The 6415-nt window shown below is 42.4% G+C and overlaps 1 pseudogene across 1 annotated transcript; it reads right to left on the bottom strand.

Moving 5' to 3' along the window:
- Positions 1 to 4909: 4909 nt before the first annotated feature.
- Positions 4910 to 6182, bottom strand: LOC311616438 (glyceraldehyde-3-phosphate dehydrogenase-like; annotated as a pseudogene). The gene has a single exon. The product of its transcript is annotated as a glyceraldehyde-3-phosphate dehydrogenase-like (transcript).
- Positions 6183 to 6415: the final 233 nt, after the last annotated feature.

The raw sequence follows: 6415 nt of genomic DNA, 5'->3' as shown, positions 1-6415 counted from the left end.
GAGAATCATTGATGGGCTGCCTCCTTCATTCCACACACTGGGGATCAAGCCCATAACCCACACATGTGCCCAGACCAATAATCAAATTATGATCTCCTGGACCATAGATCAATGCTCAATTACTGAGCCATGCTGGCTGGACAAAAGTAGGTGTTTTAAATGTATTAAAAATAGTTTTCTTAGACACGATATACTGGGTTTTGATATAGTAAGAAGTTAATTTAAAAATCTAATGATTTAACACACCAGAGGTTAATTTGTCTTATATCCCAAATCAGTTGTGTATCTCACTGTTCTTTTTTTTTTTTTAATTTATCTTTATTGTGGGAAGTATTACAGATGGCGCCTTTTATTTCCCCATTGACCTCTTCCACCCCAACCCCCACCTCCCAAGACCTTCACCACACTATTGTCTGTGTGCATGAGTTATGCATATAAATTATTTGGTTAATCTCTCTCCAGCATCCCACCTCCTTCCTCCACTCCCTCCACTCCATCCACCCCTGCCTTCCCTCTGAGATTTGTCAATCTGTTTTATGCCTCTGTGTCTCCAGATCTATTTTGTTTATCAGTTTACTTTGTTCATTAAATTCCACACATGAGTGAGATCATATGACACTTTTCTTTCTCTGACTGGCTTATTCCCACTGTTCTGGATGGCAACTCCTTTCCAAGTGGTGACTCAGAGGTGTGATGACCCTGCCCTATCACTAATGTCTCCCCGGTTGCTGCAGCTGGGAAAAGAGAACAGGAGGAACATGCAGGGGGTGGTCATTGCAGAAACCCAAGCATCACCTTTGTTATTTCTACTCAGAGTTTTTTAGCCGGTACTAACCACATTGTCAGCGAGAGAAATCTAATTTAAACTAGATTACATAGAAAATAGGGATTAAACAAAATAAATTAGTATTTTTTAAGTGAAAAAATATTAAGAGTGGATGCCTTGGAAAAGGAATAAACCAAACATATAACTGAATATATCCACAGCGGGGATTTACATAACTTCTCTGACACAAAGACTCCCCAAAGAAGCTGAGAGGTGGGGGGTCATAAACAGGCATCAAAACGAAGATGCAACAGGACATTGGGGGATTAACATCAGCCAAAGCCAGGATAGAACTGAATTGACAGGAAAACACTGAGAAGCCTTGCTGGAGCAATTATCTCAGATTGTCTGTGCCAAAAAAAGAGATATATTTTTATCAGCATAAGCACAGACCAGTTGCATCCCTCTGCAGTGGTGTGAGTTAAACTTCCCTGAATCTAGACTTAATCCCAACACATGGGGCAAGTGGGCCAGCTCCTTAAACTGATTAAATGTTAAGTTGAAGTGACTAATAAATCACTGGAATTGAGCTAATTTGGCTGAAAACGTCCAGATTAATGCTTTAGCTTCAAACAGACTGGAGCTCAGAATCAGACTTTTAAATCAGTGCCAGAATAAAGAACTTTATGGAAACTTGTAATGGTATTCTGCTTACAATTTTTTCTAATTTGCAGTAGAAAGCAGAAGTGATAGTGAACATTAAAATGTAAAAGGTGCCTTGAAAAATACGATTAATAGCTTGTTAATAACAAAAAGTAGGTAAAGAGAGACTGATGTAAAGTTCTGGACTGAGACTAAAATGAACCTTGTTTTGTATATGAAAGATGGAAGTAGATGATATTTGACAGCAAACTTTAACTTCTTGTTATCAGAAATGATCAATTGTATATATGATGTAGATTGAGAGGTGATTCCAGTTCACTATGCTTTATAATTTGAACCTAAAGTATTTGATTTATCCAGTGTCCACATTTAACAATTTAGGGGTAGAGTAATTATGAACAAATTGGGTTTTATTTTGATTGAGTATTCTGCAAGCAAAGCTGTAGAGTGGAAGAATGGCTGATTAAACTGGTCTTTAAGATCCTTTCTACCAGGCCAGTGTCATCCCATGCACCGGGTTATGGGCTCCATCCTCAGTACTGAGTGTACAAGAGACAGCTGGCTGATATTTGATGTTTCTCGCTCACCAATGTTTCTATCTCTTCCCTCTCACTTTATCTCTCTCTAAAATCAATAAAAACATATTTAAAATAAAGATCCTTTTTACCCTAAAATCTTTCTATTTCTTTAAAGTGCTTCATTGTGTGTGTATGTGTGTGTGTGTGTGTGTGTGTGTGTGTGTGTGTGTGTGTAATAGAGAAATATGCAAATTGTCCAGGACACTGTCACAGTAACAGTAATGACCAAAGAGCAGGCTGCGTGGGGCAACCAGGCTGGGAGAGGGGGGCAGTTGGGGGTGACCAGGCCAGCAGGGGGGCAGTTGAAGGCAACTAGGCTGAGAGGGGAGTAAGGGGCGATAAGGTCCTTGGAGGGGCAGTTGGGGTTGATCAGGCAAGTAGGCAGGTGAACAGTTAGGAGCCAGTGGTCCCTGATTGTGAGAGGAATGTCTGACAGCCAGTTTAGTCCCCCAATCTCTGGCAGGCTGGGCTGAGGGACCCCCCCTCCATGCATGAATTTCATGCACTGGGCCTTTGTTCAGTGTTCCAGTGTTTTTAGTTCAATATATAATGAGAATAGAGATGGTAATAATCTTTATTGTGAATTTTGCTAAAATAATCCAGTGCTCTTTAATTTGATGAGAAATGTTTTTGTTTTTTTCTCTTTCTTATCACAGGTATTCTTTTTGTGTGTTCCAATAAAGATAAAGAAGTTAAAAACTATTTATTGAGTCTAGTACTTTTCATAAAAACATACCATCAACCTACGAACCAGGAGGTCACAGTTTGATTCCAGGTCAGGTCTCCATCCTCAGTGGGGGATGTGCAGGAGGCAATTGATAAATAATTCCCTCTCATCATTGATGTTTCTATCTCTTTCTTGCTCTCCCTTCCTCTCTGAAATCAACAAAATATATGTTTCAAAAACTGCCAAGCACTTGAGACATAGTGTAGTTTACTTTTTCTTCTGCTTTATTATGAATCTTTCAAATCCAAAAGTACTCACTGATTGATACATATGGTCCTCTTTTTTTTTCTTTTCACATTTTCTGAAACTAATGCATAGTAATAATAAAATATAAGGTGAACTATCCTACCTAATAAAATTGACCATCATACCAAGACACGAGATGGCCACCCCCATGTGGTAAAAGATGGCTGCCTCCATGTGGACACAAGAAGGCCACCACAAGATGGCCTACAAGGGAAGGCAGTTGTGAAAAGTTATGAGTGATCAGGCCAGCAATTGAGGGAGACCAGGCCTTCAGGGAGGACAGTTGGGTAGGACCAAGCCTGCAGGGAAGGGCAGTTGGGGAGGGTGGGGGGGTAAGGCCTGCAGGGGAGATTAGTTGGGGGAGACCAGACATGCAGGGGAGGACAGTTGGGTGTGAGCCAGCAGTCCTGGATTGTAAGAGGGATGATCAATCCCCCCTTTAAGGCTGATCCCACTGGGGATTGGGTGTAAACAGGAGGATGGGCATTCCTTAAGGGGTTTCAGATTGGTGAGGGTGCAGGCTGGGCTGAGGGAAACCCCCCACCACCGTGCATGAATTTTGTGCACCAGGCCTCTAGTGTAATTATAATAGCATACCTAATCTACTTACTATGCTTCTCAAGTTTAGAATTATTACAACATTGTTAGGTGAAAAGCCTAAAGCAGCGATTCTCAACCTTTCTAATGCTGCAACCCTTTAATACAGTTCCTCATGTTGAAATATTTTTATTGCTACTTTATAACTATAATTTTACTACTGTTATGAATCATAATGTAAATATCTGAGTTTTCCAATGGTCTTAGTCAACCCTGCTAGCTGTTCGCTAGCTGTTCTCGACCTGTCTCCAACCTCAGAAGTGGTATTACCTAGTCAAATGGCAGTTCCATTTTTAGTTTTTGAGGAAATGCCATACTATTCTCCATAGTGGCTGCACCAGTCTTCATTCCCACCAGCAGTGAAGGAGGGTTCCTTTTTCTCTGCATTCTCACCAGCACTTGTAGTTTGTTGACTGGTTGATGATAGCTATTCTGTCATGTGTGAGATGGTACCTCATTGTTGTTTTGATTTGAATCTCTCAGATGATTAGTGACTTTGAGCATGTTTTTATAGGCCTCTTGGCTCTTGGCTCTGTATGTCCTCTTTTGAAGCGTCTATTTAGGTCCTGTTTCCCTTTTTTTTTTTTTTTTTTTTTTTTTTGATTGTCTTTCTTTTGTTAAGTTGTATGAGTTCCCTTTAAATGTTGGAGATTAAACCCTTATAGGAGATACAATTGGCAAATATGTTCTCCCATGATGTGGGATTTCTTGTTTTGTTGATGGTTTCTTTTGCTGTGCAGAGCTTTTTATTTTGATGTAGTCCCATTTATTTATTTTTCTCCCTAGTTTCCATCGCCCTAGATGCTATATTGATAAAGATATTGCTATAACAAATGTCTGCTATTTTGCTGCCTATAGCTTCTTCTAGGATTTTTATGGTTTCTCTAAGTCCTTTATCCATTTTTAAGTTTATTTTTGTGTTTGGTGTAAGTTGATGGTCTAGTTTCATTTTTTTTTTTGTATGTATCTGTCCAATTTTCCCAGCACCATTTATTGGAAAGATTGTCTTGTCTCCATTGTATGCTCTTGCCTCCTTTGTGAAATACTAATTGAGCATAAAGGCTCAGTTCAATTTTGGGGTGCTCTCTCCTATTCCATTGGTCTATATATCTGTTCTTTTGCCAGTTCCAGGCAGTTTGAGAACAGTGACTTTGTAATATAGCTTGATATCTGGTATTGCGGTCGCTCCAACTTTGTTCTTCTTTCTCAAGATTGCTGCAGTTGTACAGGGTTTTTCTTTTTTTATTTCAGATGAATTTTTGGAGAGTTTGTTCTACATCTTTGAAGTATGCCATTGATATTTTATTTTTATTTATTTTTTGTTTTGGGCTGGGTACAGTGAACTTTATTGATGGTGCACGAAAGACAAAGTAGGGCTCCCTATGCCCCTCCCCTTCTTCAGGGGGTCTGGGATGGAAACGGTGGTCAGGAGGTTCTCAGTGTGTTGGGGGACTGATCTGGGGCAAGGACTCCCCAGCAGCAGAGGGCCTCTCTTCCTCTTCCTGGGGCTGGTGGTCCAGGGGGCTCTTACTCCTTGGAGGCCATGTAGACCATGAGGTCCACCACTCTGTTGCTGTAGCCAAATTCATTGTCATACCAGGAAACAAGCTTGACAAAGTGGTCATTGAGGGCAATGCCAGCCCCAGCATCAAAGGTGGAGGAGTGGGTGTCACTGTTAAAGTCACAGGAAACAACCTGGTCCTCAGTGTAGCCCAGGATGCCCTTGAGAGGGCCCTTTGCTGCCTGCTTCACCACCTTCCTGATATCATGGAATTTGGCAGTTTTCTGCAGGAGGCAGGTCAGATCCACAACAGGCACGTTGGGGGTGGGGACACAAAAGGCCATGCCAGTGAGCTTCCCATTCAGCTCAGGGATGACCTTGCCCACAGCCTTGGCAGCACCAGTAGAAGCAGGGATGATGTTCTGGGCAGCCCTCAGCCATCACGCCACAGCTTCGCAGAGGGGCCACCCATGGTCTTCTGGGTGGCAGTAAAGGCATGGACTGCGGTCATGAGTGTCTCCATGATGTCAAAGTTGTCATGGTTAACCTTGGCGGGGGGGGGGGGGGGGGGGGGGGGGGGGGGGGCAAGCAGTTGGTGTTGCAGGAGGCATTGCTGACAATCTTGAGGGAGTTGTCATACTTCTCATGGTTCACACCCATCACAAACATGGGGGCATCTGCAGACGGGGCAGAGATGATGACCTTCTTGGCTCCGCCCTTCAAATGAGCCTCAGCCTTCTCCATGGTAGTGAAGACCCTGGTGGACTCCACAACATACTCAGCACCAGCATCACCCCATTTGATGTTGGCGGGATCTCACTCCTAGAAGACGGTGATGGACTTTCCATTGATGATAAGCTTCCTGTTCTCAGCCTTGACGGTGCCTTTGAACTTGCCATGAGTAGAATCATACTGGAACATGTAGACCATGTAGTTGAGGTCAATGAAGGGGTCACTGATGGCGACAACTTGCACTTTGCCAGATTCCACAGCAGCCCTGGTGACCAGGCGCCCAATGTGGCCAAATCCGTTCACTCCGACCTTCACCATCCTGTCTCAGGGTTGTGGCTGCTGGCATCGCGTGGGAGGAGAGGCTGTCTGACGAACAGGAGGAGCATAGAGCCTGCCATTGATATTTTAATGAGGATTGCATTAAATCTATGTACTGCTTTGGGTAGTATGGACATTTTAGCGATGTTGATTCTACCAATTCATGAACATGGTATATTCATCCATTTGTTTATGTATTTCTCTCTCTTTTTACAGTGTCCTGTAATTTTCTAAGCACAGATGCTTTACCTCCTTGGTTAAATTTATTCCTAGGTATCTTAATTTTT

The sequence above is a fragment of the Pipistrellus hanaki genome (genome assembly GCF_964339955.1).
Source record: "Pipistrellus hanaki genome assembly, chromosome: 2".
NCBI classification, from domain to species: Eukaryota; Metazoa; Chordata; class Mammalia; order Chiroptera; family Vespertilionidae; genus Pipistrellus; species Pipistrellus hanaki.
The sequence above is the reverse complement of the archived record's forward strand: the minus strand, read 5'-3'. Positions and strand labels throughout refer to the sequence as shown.